General features: G+C 40.3%; 2 pseudogenes; one reads left to right on the forward strand and one right to left on the reverse strand.

The window, feature by feature from the left end:
• Positions 1 to 5962: 5962 nt before the first annotated feature.
• LOC135052068 (5S ribosomal RNA) lies at positions 5963 to 6081 on the reverse strand (annotated as a pseudogene).
• A 7294-nt stretch (positions 6082 to 13375) lies between these two features.
• LOC135051814 (5S ribosomal RNA) lies at positions 13376 to 13494 on the forward strand (annotated as a pseudogene).
• The last annotated feature ends 2092 nt before the right edge of the window (positions 13495 to 15586 follow it).

Below are 15586 nucleotides of genomic sequence, written 5' to 3' on the forward strand. Positions count from 1 at the left end.
CAAGATACACAAATAATGCCCCTCAGCAGTGACAGATATTCCAATAATGCCTCCCAGCAGTGCCAGATACACAAATAATGCCTCCCAGCAGTGCCAGATACACAAATAATGCCCCTCAGCAGTGCCAGATATACAAATAATGCCTCCCAGAAGTGCGAGATACACAAATAATGCCCCCAGCAGTGCCAGATACACAAATAATGCCCCCCAGCAGTGCCAGATACAATGCCCCCACCAGTGCCATTTAAAATGCCCCCCCCACAGTGCCAGATAAAATGCCCCCCCTGCTGTGTCCGATGCAGTGCCCCACACAGTGCTAACCCTTGCTGGCCTCTTCTACTGTTGCCGGTGCTGCTCCTCCTGTATGAGGGAAAGAAGGGGAGGAGAGCGCAGCGTGCGCCTCTCCTGTGAAGTCCGGAGAGCGGCTGCGGTGAGGGTGACAGAGTCTCCAGCAGCAGCAGGCATTTATAATATGGTGCCAGTAAGTGAGCCAATCAAAACTCACAGTCCGGCAGCCAATCAGGTGCCGCCACTGCAGGTCCACAAGCTTTGATTGGCTGACGGCCAGCACCATATTAAAAATGAAGGGAGCAGGAGTGCCAGTGACTGCCCAAGCCCGTATGCTCTGTGAGCTTCCAAAAATACTACGGCAAGCTACCGGGTTGGAAATCACTGCTCTAGATAATCTAGACTAATTTATAAATTGCATACAGTGACTATTGACCTTAACACTGATACACATACAGGGGCAGATTCAGAAGAAAATCTCAGGGTGCACCATGATAAAGGAAAGGGTTGAGTAGCAGGGAGAGGTACATTTGTGCATGCCAAAGGTACGCTCACCTAGAAGGGTGGTGTGGTCCCACCCTTCATGCACTTCCCATTTAATGCTCTGACCTTATCTCCCTTTACACTCCGACCTGTCCTCCTTGCTCCACTAATGCACACCGTCTCTCCTGCCTACTTATTACTTCCTTCCACTCCCGCCTTCAAGATTTCTCACGTGCTTCTCCCTTTCTCTGGAATTCTCTACCTATCCCCTCCGACTCTCCACCTCTCTACAAAACTTTAAGTGGGCTTTGAAGACCTAATTCTTCACCAAACCCAGCCTAATCTCATCCTAACCCTCTGTTCCTCGCTAACTGTCTACCCCATCTGTGTCACCCCTGTTTGTCTGCTCCTCCCCTTTAGAATGTAAGCTCTTATGGGCATGGTCCTCAACCCTCATGTGCTTATTCTTCTCTTACTTAAAACATCTTTGATAGCACCAAATCCTGCAATTTTGTGCCACCCTGATACTTATGTCAGTGTCGTCTGCTGCTGTAGCTATGTTTATAAACCCTATACTTGTCCTATATTGTCTTCAACTGTAAGTTACTACTTTCTACTGTTTTATTTCATTGATGTACTCTGTAATTGGGTGCTGCGGATACAGTGTTGCTCTATTTAAATAAAGGATAATAATAATAATAATAATAAGAAGAAGAAGAAGAAGAAGAAGAAGAAGAAGAAGAAGAAGCCTCTTTCAAGACATACCAGATATAATTCTATGGCCCATACCCTATTATTAATGTTTTAGCTAGTGTTCTGTAAATATTAGCCTTGGTTTTAATTTTTAATTTCTTATTTTCTGTATTTAGACATTCAAATCTATGTAATTAGGCTTGATTCATAAGTGGATATAATGCTGATGTTTGCAGATATGAGCAATTTGTACTTGTACGAGCTAAGTTTGATTTCCAATGGTGGTTGCGGTGATTGAAAGTCAGTGTTCATTTGTGGGAGGTGATAGGGGTGGCAAATCTAACGTAGCCATGGCACGACCATTACAGGGATGTCTCAGCATGCTACTGCATTTTTCTATTCAGATGTATAGTCTTTAATGGACATTCTTATGCATCTTTGTATGTAAGCAGCAGATTAGCTGTGCTGCCAGTGGGCGCCTCTAACAAATACCAGCGACTGTGACATTAGCGTATTTTCATAGAACCACTGTGTAAGGGATCACAGTTGTGCTAGGATTTGCATGCATCTTTTAATCAAGCCCTGGGTTATACTGGATGTATCAAAGATTGGAAAGAGATAAAGCGGAGAGAGATAAATTACTACCAAATCAACTCTTATCTGTCATTTTTAAAACACAGCCTGTAACATAGTTTGAGCAATATTAAGCAAATAAAGAATTAAAAATATAAAAGTGTGATTGGATAATACTGAGGCCGGAGTCTGTACGAGTGCTGCCTTATAAATGTCTGTGCAAAGTATATAGAGATATGTCCCTCCTAACTAGATACTGCAGGTGAATCTTACGGATCATGCATAGAATAATATAGGCTTAGAATAAATACATTTTTTCAATATAATGCAATTGAAATATATCACACAACAGTTATTTGATATAAAATCACAACAACACCTACTCCTGTCGTGTAGTTAGAAGTCACAATATTAAAAGGTGCTGGATTCTCCTCTGTTAAAAGTTCATCTTTCAAAAGGAAGATACATTTTCCATCTTGCTCTCTAAGTTGGGTTATAGCCTGTTATAATTACAGTTCTCTGGTGCCTGTTTTAAATCTCGTACCAATGAGCACAGATTGAATAAGCAAATAAAGAGTTATTTGTCTTACTGGTAAGTTGCTTTACTAGGGTCTGTTCTGCCTATTCCCATGTAAAAGTTGTCCATTCTGTCATGCTGCTTTCAAACCACATACGGTAGTTGGGTCTCTAGTCCGGTGCATTGGATACCTGTTCACAATCAGGGTAAATTGCTCCCTTATTGTGGCTGTGGCATGACAGGTGGAGGGACTGCATCATCGGACACTGACTTCCTCTACCCTAGAGTACAGATCCTACTGCCAGCATGCTTATGCCTCATCTTACCCAGGCTGACCAGTGCCTGAAACCATTCCAAATCATGACCAATGATCGTAATGGTGATCTGAGGCAGCTTCGTCCGATGCAGCACTTGGATCTCAAAATGCTAATAGAAGGCCTCTATCTCCTACAGATACCTCCTGTTACATTTAATTTTTATTAACATGGAATTGCTCAGATGCTTCCTAGCAGCTGTGCAATTTCTTCCAAACATGAATCAGACCCAAAGTCACAACTATACCATAACTTATAACATGTATTCTTTGTTCATGTTCAATGTAAGTAATAATGTATAATTATTCATTGTGTATATTTATTATATCTACTACAGTTATTTATAATGTATTACAATGCAGTGATTAAAACATTGGGTGGCTCCTTAGCCACTAGATCCATTTGCCCACACACCTTGGCACTCACCAGGTATTATGCAGCATGTATCATCTAACCAATTAGCGAGCAACACCCAACCATGAACAGATACTGCATAAATTATATTTTTCCTTTTGATATAATTAGCTCAGCATTGGGAAACTGCATTAAGGTATATTCCTTCACTTTTCAGCACAGTGGATACTCTTTACATTGCTGCCTTTAGTTTAACATATACTGTCTTATATGTGTTGTTATTATCATTTTTTTAATCAATTTCAGTCTCAATGATATACTTTTTTAATAGTTTCTGACTAAAATTCTTGTGAATTGTCAAGGCACAGAACTATCTGAACGATCAAAGGGACACACCAGCAGACTGCTTTGGATTGTGTCTAGTCTCTGTGGAGAGTCTATTGTGAAATCAGTTGTTATAAGAGGATCTATTAACCATCCAACACCCTAAACCACTGACTGTAGTGTTGGATTGCTATATGGTAAAATCCTCATTTGGGTTTTAGCTAAATTTGGATTATAATCTACAGGACTAATACCCTTTTAATTATTGTATTGACAACACACCCAATGATCTTGAATGACCATCTCCCAGCATTCCAAATATTTGCCAGATAGACCAGTTGATCATATACATCCATAGTTCTGGCACCTGATATACACTCCTGATGAAGTCATTTTGACGAAATGCGTAGGGTTGACTGTGGATTCGACATCTGCACTATATCATAATGGATATGAATTACTGAACTTAAATTGGATGAATATATCCCTGTCAACTGTGAACTGGAATAACAGATAATGTATTTTAAAAGAGAAAGTCTATTTTAGAAACTGTACTTTAAAAAAAATTCATATATACTGGATGATAATGTCTAGTCCTACCAACTAGAACTATATATGTTAGTGCCCTCAGATTTTGTATTATCTGCTATTGGAGAACCTTTAATAACAGAAGGTTCATCTAGAGGTGCAGTTTTAAGAGTGTAACAGTGCAACTAGGTAATTTTCCTTTTTTATATATATATATATATATATATGTACAAAAAGAAGCTGGCAGCGCCACAGATAGTATCAAAGGTGTAAACAACAATATTAGGAGAAAGGTATTCTGAAATGATTACCGATGGATATATATGTTACCTGGAGGACACTCCCTATAGGCTATTAGGGCGTCAGCTTAAAAACCTCAAAAAACGTATAGGCACTGGTATATATGCCTAGAAGTTACAAATTGGTGCAAGAGGATGAGGTGTTTGCAAGCGACCACAGGTGTCAAAATTAATAGTATAAAAACCAGGTATTTCTATAAAAGTATATAAAATTTTAATTTCAGAATACAACACACTAAAAGCAAGAGGAGGGTGTATCATAAAATATAAACAATTTTTCAAAAAATGCAGCCTAATCAATAAAAACTGGTATAAAAATGACAGCGGTGAAGTTAAAAGATTAAAACACATATACCAAGATTATTGAAAAGTACGTAAAAATATGAGAAAAATATACAGAGTTTGCAGGATAAAGGTAAAAAAGAGTAAAAATACTGTGAGAGAGGTAGCTTAACTTCAGTAGTGGAGGTATGATCAGAGTAGCACCCAACGCGTTTCGTCCCTCATGGACTTCATCAAGGGGTGGTGAGAGGCTAGAGACAGAACCTATTAATACCTCATGTTTATGGGAGGTATTAACAGCATCACTTCCTGTTTGTAAATTGGTGGATTAATGACATGTAATCAAAATGCATGTATGGGTACATAAACATAGAACTAGTAAGATAGAAGGGCCCACTAATATGTTTAGGTGCCAAAACGATGCTTATTATAGCTGAAAAAAGTGTATGTAGTATAAAAACAAGTGAGTCCGTCAACTTCCGGTCCGGACTGGGTGGAACGTCATATCCGCCCCACTTCCGCCCCACTTCCGGCGGCATCAGATCCGTTGTGCGCATGCGCCGGCTGGGCCCCGTGCGGTGGGGATCTCTGGTGCGTGATCACTTCTAAGGGCGGCGGCCATCTTTATGGTTATCATAAACCGGATATAGTCCTGCTGTTGGTGTAGATTGCTGGTCCATTGTCACTTCAGAGGCGGCGGCCATCTTATTGGTTATCAAAAAACGGGGATGTAGTCCTGCTGTGGGTAAGATCCAAGTGCTGCGATCCAGATGCACTAGTGCGCATTGTAAAAGGTTTTAGATGGGTTTGCATACTGATGGGGCGTCTCCCCGAGGGGGTACATAAAAAACGAGAGGGAAAAAAATGTAAACGGATGGTAGTAACAGGCACAAAAGTTATATGACAAGTGAATATGGTTTTAAGAGGGATGATTGATAATTTGGGTGAATATATAACGCTCATAGGGAATATAATATGGAAGCAAATAAGCTATGGAGATAAAGGTGTATATACGCAAACAATATATAGAAAGATATACAAAATATTATAGATATATATATAGGAAATATATAAAAATAAATAAAAATATATATAAATATATAAAAAAAATAAAAAAAAAATATGTTTATTATAGTGAGTGAGCAGAGATGAGAAATGGATGGGAATGGATGATGGACCTGCTAAAGAGCGGAATCAGCAAGTATTAATTAGGTAGTGCCTTGTGAAAAAAGTGCCAGAGTAATGTGGGCAAGACATCATCCATGAGCTTCCGAGGTGTCCCAAGGATATTCCCATTTTCGCCTTCAGGTTTACAACACCCGGTCTCCCAAGGGGGTCTCCCATCCTTGTACTGGCCGGGTCCAACCTTGCTTAGCTTCCAAGATCGGACGGTGTTGGGCGTCCCCAAGGAGGTATGGTTGTAATGTATAGGGCTGGGTTGGAGGCGGAGTCTCTCGAAAAAGAAATGGATGACATAATGAATTCACAATTGGCATAGAGGATGTGGTATGGGAAAAAACAAAGAGGAGATATAAGGCTCCTAAAATGAGGGAGTGCGAGTTAAAGCGTATATGTGCCATGAGAGTTTAGGGAAGTTTCTAATTTATACATCATGCTCCAGGTATTCTCTGGGAGTCTCCCATCCAGGTACTGGCCAGGACACGAGTGTTAGGATGGGCCCAAACCTGGTGAGTGGTGCAGAAAAGGAACAAAAGGAACAGGAAATCTTACATCACAGGAACGGTGCTATTTCGTACCCTTCGTTGAAGCCATCCGGATGGAGTGTATTCAGTTCGTATATCCAAAACATCTCCCTCCTGGAAAGGAGATTCGAAAGGTCTCCTCCTCTGTCTCCCAGGGCTACCAATTCGATCCCTTTGTACGTTAGTGCCTCTGGATCCGAGTTATGGCAGAGGTTAAAGTGTTTGGATACTGCATGGGTGAGGACTTTGTTCTTGATATTCCTGACGTGTTCCTGGATGCGTAGTTTAAGGGGTCGCTTGGTTTTCCTGATGTATTTTATTTTACAGGAGCACTCCAGGAGGTAGATTACCGATGGAGTATTACAATTGATGAATTATTTAATACGATATTCCTTATTTGTTTTGCCATTGTGGAATGATTTCCTGTTCGGATTGAGGTACCTGCAAATACTGCATCGACCACACTTGAAGCTTCCTACACATTTCGGCATCATGCTTACGACTTCTGGATTCCTCAGCATACTTGGGGCTATTAGGTCCTTTAGACTCCTGGATTTGCGAAAAACCATCTTAGGCTCTTTTGTGAGGTAGTCTTTGAGTATAGGGTCCATGAGTAAGATATTCCAGTGCTTCTTGAGGACCTCCTTAATGAGGTTCTCATGTCTGCTATACGTGGTGATAAATTTGACTGTTTCCTCCTTGATGTCCTTAGGTTTGTACTTAAGAAGGTCCCTCCTTTCTAAAGCTTTGGTCTTGATGGTAGCATCTTCTAGGAGTCGGGACGGGTACCCCTTTTCCTTAAACCTTCCTTTGTATACTTCCAGTTGTTGATCTCTGTCCTCCGATTTCTTGCAATTCCGTGCTATCCTGCTAAATTGGGAGAGGGGGATGTTGTCCTTCCATTGTTGCCGGTGATTGCTTCTATAGTGAACATAGCTATTCATATCCACCTTCTTAATGTAATTGCTTGTGATGATTTCCTCTCCTGAGTGTGTTAGGACAAGATCCAGGAATTCGATTCGTTCTGTATTCTCATTGGCAGTAAACTTGAGGTTCATGGCGTTGTCCGAAATGTAAGTTAAAAATTCTTTAAAACTCGACTGGTCTCCCTCCCAAATAATTAAAATATCATCTATATAACGTTTGTAAAAAATGATATTCTGTTGGTATGGGTGGTTGATAAAAATGTATTCATTCTCCCATTGCCCCATGAACAGGTTGGCAAAGCTAGGTGCGAAGATAGTGCCCATGGCTGTTCCACATGTTTGAAGATAAAACCCATCTAAAAATGTAAAATAATTATGTTTGAGTATAAAATTCATGAGCTCGCATAAAAATTGTCTATGATCTTCTGTAATCTGGGGGTCCGAAATTAGAAAATTGTTGCATGCCATGACGCCCTTTTCATGCTCTATGCAGGTGTATAGAGATTGCACATCAATTGTGGCCCACCTGTAGGTATCCTTCCATTGTAGTGGTTCCAAAAGGTTCAGGACAGATGTAGTATCCTTAAGAAAAGCCGGCAGTTTCATAACATATTTTCTCAGAAATATGTCAACATATTCTGACAGATGTGAAGTCAGGGAGTCAATACCTGCCACTATTGGCCTGCCAGGGGGGTTGTCCAAAGATTTGTGCACTTTTGGGAGGAAGTAAAATATGGGGGTAGTGGGGTTGGAATTTAGGAGATACTGGAATTCATCCTTCGTCAGTACCTCTTTTCTGAAGGCCTTCAAAAGCATAAGTCTCAGTTCTTCTACGAATGTTTCCTTTGGGTCACTTGGCAATGGGACATACGAGGACCCGTCACCCAGTAGTCTGAGTGCTTCTGTAACATAGGCTTCTCTGTCCATGATAACCAACCCCCCCCCCTTTATCAGCCGGTTTTATAACAATGTTTTTATTTTCTTGTAGGTGTTTGATGGCTTCCGTCTCCCTATTTGAGAGGTTATTCTCCTTTATAGATGAAATGTTTGTATCCAGTAGATCCTTCTTAACTAGCTCATAGAAAAGGCCCACATTATGACCCTTAGATTCCAAAGGGTAAAATTTGGAAGTGGGTTTCAAGCCCGATTTCGATTGTTCGTAGTTCTGTATTACCGCATCCTCTTTTTTCAAAAAGTGACGTTTAAGGGTGATTTTCCTTATGAATTTGTTCAAATCAATAAAGACATCGAACTTATTCATACCCTTCGTAGGTGCAAAGGAAAGGCCTTTGTTGAGAAGTGTAGTCTCATGGTTCGTCAAGGTGTGGCTGGAAAGGTTGAAAATGCCTTTTGGTCTAGCTGATTCTAGACGAGATTTCGTCTTTTGTAAAGTCTTTTCCCTCCTGCCTCCACGGCATCCTCTTCGTCTTCTAATCTTCTTTTGCGAGGTGAAGTGTTTTTGGTGTTTTTCATTCTTACGGGTGTCTTCGTTGTATTTCGGAGGTGGTGGTTCGTACCTGGTGATAAAAAAAGCTCCTCAGAAGTGGAGTCTAGTCTCTGTAACGCTGTGAATTTATTGGTTGTTTTGAGGTTGTGAAAGTCCTGCGTCTCTTTGGTAGTGAGTCTAGTGCCTCTGGGTTTGCTAGGGACAGTTTTCCAATACTCCCTTCTTGTTTTGGGAGCTGGCTGTCCCCCTCCAGAGAAACGACTCTGGAGTGGGGCGGATATGACGTTCCACCCAGTCCGGACCGGAAGTTGACGGACTCACTTGTTTTTATACTACATACGCTTTTTTCAGCTATAATAAGCATCGTTTTGGCACCTAAACATATTAGTGGGCCCTTCTATCTTACTAGTTCTATGTTTATGTACCCATACATGCATTTTGATTACATGTCATTAATCCACCAATTTACAAACAGGAAGTGATGCTGTTAATACCTCCCATAAACATGAGGTATAAATAGGTTCTGTCTCTAGCCTCTCACCACCCCTTGATGAAGTCCATGAGGGACGAAACGCGTTGGGTGCTACTCTGATCATACCTCCACTACTGAAGTTAAGCTACCTCTCTCACAATATTTTTACTCTTTTTTACCTTTATCCTGCAAACTCTGTATATTTTTCTCATATTTTTACGTACTTTTCAATAATCTTGGTATATGTGTTTTAATCTTTTAACTTCACCGCTGTCATTTTTATACCAGTTTTTATTGATTAGGCTGCATTTTTTGAAAAATTGTTTATATTTTATGATACACCCTCCTCTTGCTTTTAGTGTGTTGTATTCTGAAATTAAAATTTTATATACTTTTATAGAAATACCTGGTTTTTATACTATTAATTTTGACACCTGTGGTCGCTTGCAAACACCTCATCCTCTTGCACCAATTTGTAACTTCTAGGCATATATACCAGTGCCTATACGTTTTTTGAGGTTTTTAAGCTGACGCCCTAATAGCCTATAGGGAGTGTCCTCCAGGTAACATATATATCCATCGGTAATCATTTCAGAATACCTTTCTCCTAATATTGTTGTTTACACCTTTGATACTATCTGTGGCGCTGCCAGCTTCTTTTTGTACACATCTTTGTTTTTGGTATTATTGCTTCCAGCTGCCTGGAGTGAAACAGTATCGAACACAGTATGTTTGGAATAAATGAACGCACTAACAAAAGGAGTAATGTGTGCCAAAAGATTTTCAATGAGACTACTATCCCCGAAACTGAACCCCCCAATAACGACTTGGATGACATGTTTTGGAACATTGAGAGACTGTTAACCAAGGAAGTTAAAGCATGGTGGGACATCAGGGGTTTAGAACACTACGTCAGTGTCAACAGGGTCCCGAGGGGCTTAAGGATTACAAAACAGCCCACCTTTGGAAAAGAGAACCAAGATTTCCTACAAGAATGGGATAAAACCCTGCACAACTGCTCAATTAATCTCATGAAACTACTTATTACAGAGAAAAAACGCATCACCTCAGACCTAGAAATTCAAATAAAAGAGGCTGAGACTAAAATGGAAGTACACAAAGACAAGGAGGACTTCAGGATTAATGAGAAGGTTCTTAATAAAAAGCTGGAACGTATAGAAGATGAGGTAATCAGAAATAAAGAAAGGAAATTCGCTAGAGACAGACACGACTATGAAAATAATATGGTAAAGAATTGGAGTCGTTTCTCTGGAGGGGGACAGCCAGCTCCCAAAACAAGAAGGGAGTATTGGAAAACTGTCCCTAGCAAACCCAGAGGCACTAGACTCACTACCAAAGAGACGCAGGACTTTCACAACCTCAAAACAACCAATAAATTCACAGCGTTACAGAGACTAGACTCCACTTCTGAGGAGCTTTTTTTATCACCAGGTACGAACCACCACCTCCGAAATACAACGAAGACACCTGTAAGAATGAAAAACACCAAAAACACTTCACCTCGCAAAAGAAGATTAGAAGACGAAGAGGATGCCGTGGAGGCAGGAGGGAAAAGACTTTACAAAAGACGAAATCTCGTCTAGAATCAGCTAGACCAAAAGGCATTTTCAACCTTTCCAGCCACACCTTGACGAACCATGAGACTACACTTCTCAACAAAGGCCTTTCCTTTGCACCTACGAAGGGTATGAATAAGTTCGATGTCTTTATTGATTTGAACAAATTCATAAGGAAAATCACCCTTAAACGTCACTTTTTGAAAAAAGAGGATGCGGTAATACAGAACTACGAACAATCGAAATCGGGCTTGAAACCCACTTCCAAATTTTACCCTTTGGAATCTAAGGGTCACAATGTGGGCCTTTTCTATGAGCTAGTTAAGAAGGATCTACTGGATACAAACATTTCATCTATAAAGGAGAAGAACCTCTCAAATAGGGAGACGGAAGCCATCAAACACCTACAAGAAAATAAAAACATTGTTATAAAACCGGCTGATAAAGGGGGGGGGGTTGGTTATCATGGACAGAGAAGCCTATGTTACAGAAGCACTCAGACTACTGGGTGACCGGTCCTCGTATGTCCCATTGCCAAGTGACCCAAAGGAAACATTCGTAGAAGAACTGAGACTTATGCTTTTGAAGGCCTTCAGAAAAGAGGTACTGACGAAGGATGAATTCCAGTATCTCCTAAATTCCAACCCCACTACCCCCATATTTTACTTCCTCCCAAAAGTGCACAAATCTTTGGACAACCCCCCTGGCAGGCCAATAGTGGCAGGTATTGACTCCCTGACTTCACATCTGTCAGAATATGTTGACATATTTCTGAGAAAATATGTTATGAAACTGCCGGCTTTTCTTAAGGATACTACATCTGTCCTGAACCTTTTGGAACCACTACAATGGAAGGATACCTACAGGTGGGCCACAATTGATGTGCAATCTCTATACACCTGCATAGAGCATGAAAAGGGCGTCATGGCATGCAACAATTTTCTAATTTCGGACCCCCAGATTACAGAAGATCATAGACAATTTTTATGCGAGCTCATGAATTTTATACTCAAACATAATTATTTTACATTTTTAGATGGGTTTTATCTTCAAACATGTGGAACAGCCATGGGCACTATCTTCGCACCTAGCTTTGCCAACCTGTTCATGGGGCAATGGGAGAATGAATACATTTTTATCAACCACCCATACCAACAGAATATCATTTTTTACAAACGTTATATAGATGATATTTTAATTATTTGGGAGGGAGACCAGTCGAGTTTTAAAGAATTTTTAACTTACATTTCGGACAACGCCATGAACCTCAAGTTTACTGCCAATGAGAATACAGAACGAATCGAATTCCTGGATCTTGTCCTAACACACTCAGGAGAGGAAATCATCACAAGCAATTACATTAAGAAGGTGGATATGAATAGCTATGTTCACTATAGAAGCAATCACCGGCAACAATGGAAGGACAACATCCCCCTCTCCCAATTTAGCAGGATAGCACGGAATTGCAAGAAATCGGAGGACAGAGATCAACAACTGGAAGTATACAAAGGAAGGTTTAAGGAAAAGGGGTACCCGTCCCGACTCCTAGAAGATGCTACCATCAAGACCAAAGCTTTAGAAAGGAGGGACCTTCTTAAGTACAAACCTAAGGACATCAAGGAGGAAACAGTCAAATTTATCACCACGTATAGCAGACATGAGAACCTCATTAAGGAGGTCCTCAAGAAGCACTGGAATATCTTACTCATGGACCCTATACTCAAAGACTACCTCACAAAAGAGCCTAAGATGGTTTTTTGCAAATCCAGGAGTCTAAAGGACCTAATAGCCCCAAGTATGCTGAGGAATCCAGAAGTCGTAAGCATGATGCCGAAATGTGTAGGAAGCTTCAAGTGTGGTCGATGCAGTATTTGCAGGTACCTCAATCCGAACAGGAAATCATTCCACAATGGCAAAACAAATAAGGAATATCGTATTAAACAATTCATCAATTGTAATACTCCATCGGTAATCTACCTCCTGGAGTGCTCCTGTAAAATAAAATACATCGGGAAAACCAAGCGACCCCTTAAACTACGCATCCAGGAACACGTCAGGAATATCAAGAACAAAGTACTCACCCATGCAGTATCCAAACACTTTAACCTCTGCCATAACTCGGATCCAGAGGCACTAACGTACAAAGGGATCGAATTGGTAGCCCTGGGAGACAGAGGAGGAGACCTTTCGAATCTCCTTTCCAGGAGGGAGATGTTTTGGATATACGAACTGAATACACTCCATCCGGATGGCTTCAACGAAGGGTACGAAATAGCACCGTTCCTGTGATGTAAGATTTCCTGTTCCGTTTGTTCCTTTTCTGCACCACTCACCAGGTTTGGGCCCATCCTAACACTCGTGTCCTGGCCAGTACCTGGATGGGAGACTCCCAGAGAATACCTGGAGCATGATGTATAAATTAGAAACTTCCCTAAACTCTCATGGCACATATACGCTTTAACTCGCACTCCCTCATTTTAGGAGCCTTATATCTCCTCTTTGTTTTTTCCCATACCACATCCTCTATGCCAATTGTGAATTCATTATGTCATCCATTTCTTTTTCGAGAGACTCCGCCTCCAACCCAGCCCTATACATTACAACCATACCTCCTTGGGGACGCCCAACACCGTCCGATCTTGGAAGCTAAGCAAGGTTGGGCCCGGCCAGTACAAGGATGGGAGACCCCCTTGGGAGACCGGGTGTTGTAAACCTGAAGGCGAAAATGGGAATATCCTTGGGACACCTCGGAAGCTCATGGATGATGTCTTGCCCACATTACTCTGGCACTTTTTTCACAAGGCACTACCTAATTAATACTTGCTGATTCCGCTCTTTAGCAGGTCCATCATCCATTCCCATCCATTTCTCATCTCTGCTCACTCACTATAATAAACATATATATTTTTTTTATATATATTTATATATATTTTTATTTATTTTTATATATTTCCTATATATATATCTATAATATTTTGTATATCTTTCTATATATTGTTTGCGTATATACACCTTTATCTCCATAGCTTATTTGCTTCCATATTATGTTCCCTATGAGCGTTATATATTCACCCAAATTATCAATCATCCCTCTTAAAACCATATTCACTTGTCATATAACTTTTGTGCCTGTTACTACCATCCGTTTACATTTTTTTCCCTCTCGTTTTTTATGTACCCCCTCGGGGAGACGCCCCATCAGTATGCAAACCCATCTAAAACCTTTTACAATGCGCACTAGTGCATCTGGATCGCAGCACTTGGATCCTACCCACAGCAGGACTACATCCCCGTTTTTTGATAACCAATAAGATGGCCGCCGCCTCTGAAGTGACAATGGACCAGCAATCTACACCAACAGCAGGACTATATCCGGTTTATGATAACCATAAAGATGGCCGCCGCCCTTAGAAGTGATCACGCACCAGAGATCCCCACCGCACGGGGCCCAGCCGGCGCATGCGCACAACGGATCTGATGCCGCCGGAAGTGGGGCGGAAGTGGGGCGGATATGACGTTCCACCCAGTCCGGACCGGAAGTTGACGGACTCACTTGTTTTTATACTACATACGCTTTTTTCAGCTATAATAAGCATCGTTTTGGCACCTAAACATATTAGTGGGCCCTTCTATCTTACTAGTTCTATGTTTATGTACCCATACATGCATTTTGATTACATGTCATTAATCCACCAATTTACAAACAGGAAGTGATGCTGTTAATACCTCCCATAAACATGAGGTATAAATAGGTTCTGTCTCTAGCCTCTCACCACCCCTTGATGAAGTCCATGAGGGACGAAACGCGTTGGGTGCTACTCTGATCATACCTCCACTACTGAAGTTAAGCTACCTCTCTCACAATATTTTTACTCTTTTTTACCTTTATCCTGCAAACTCTGTATATTTTTCTCATATTTTTACGTACTTTTCAATAATCTTGGTATATGTGTTTTAATCTTTTAACTTCACCGCTGTCATTTTTATACCAGTTTTTATTGATTAGGCTGCATTTTTTGAAAAATTGTTTATATTTTATGATACACCCTCCTCTTGCTTTTAGTGTGTTGTATTCTGAAATTAAAATTTTATATACTTTTATAGAAATACCTGGTTTTTATACTATTAATTTTGACACCTGTGGTCGCTTGCAAACACCTCATCCTCTTGCACCAATATATATATATATATATATATGATTCCCTTGATGAAGTCCTGTTGATGACGGACAAAACGCGTTGGGACTACCTGCTGACATTTCCTCTAATGGACAGATAAGCCATTTATCATTTTGAATTCTGTACGCATGCATTCCAGTTATTTATGGACAGATAAGCTTGATATAATCTTTTATCCTGTACGCATGATATACAGCCATTCATATTTTTATGTATTTTTATGTCATTTTGTGTATTAAATTATTTATCTTTTATATATACACTGCCTAGGCTATATATTGACTGCATACTTGGGAATATGCTATTTCCCTAATTAAGCCTAATGTTACATAGCCAGTGATATATTTTGATATTGTACAAAAAAACAGTACACACTATGTCTGCTCTTCTTCTTTTTTAACATGTATTAAGCGTCAAAGGAGCATCGCCTGAATTTAGCTTCTCTGGTTTTTCAGATAAGTTTTTTAACTGGTTTTAATATACCCACCATCGATACCTTCATTTATATTCACCTTGTTTTATAATTCACACTCTTGGGCACTTATTTTCACCAATTCCTCCATATATATATATATATATATATATATATATATATATATATATATATATGATGACCCTGAGGACGGGG

Source organism: Pseudophryne corroboree, chromosome 2 (genome assembly GCF_028390025.1).
Source record: "Pseudophryne corroboree isolate aPseCor3 chromosome 2, aPseCor3.hap2, whole genome shotgun sequence".
Classification (NCBI taxonomy): Eukaryota; Metazoa; Chordata; class Amphibia; order Anura; family Myobatrachidae; genus Pseudophryne; species Pseudophryne corroboree.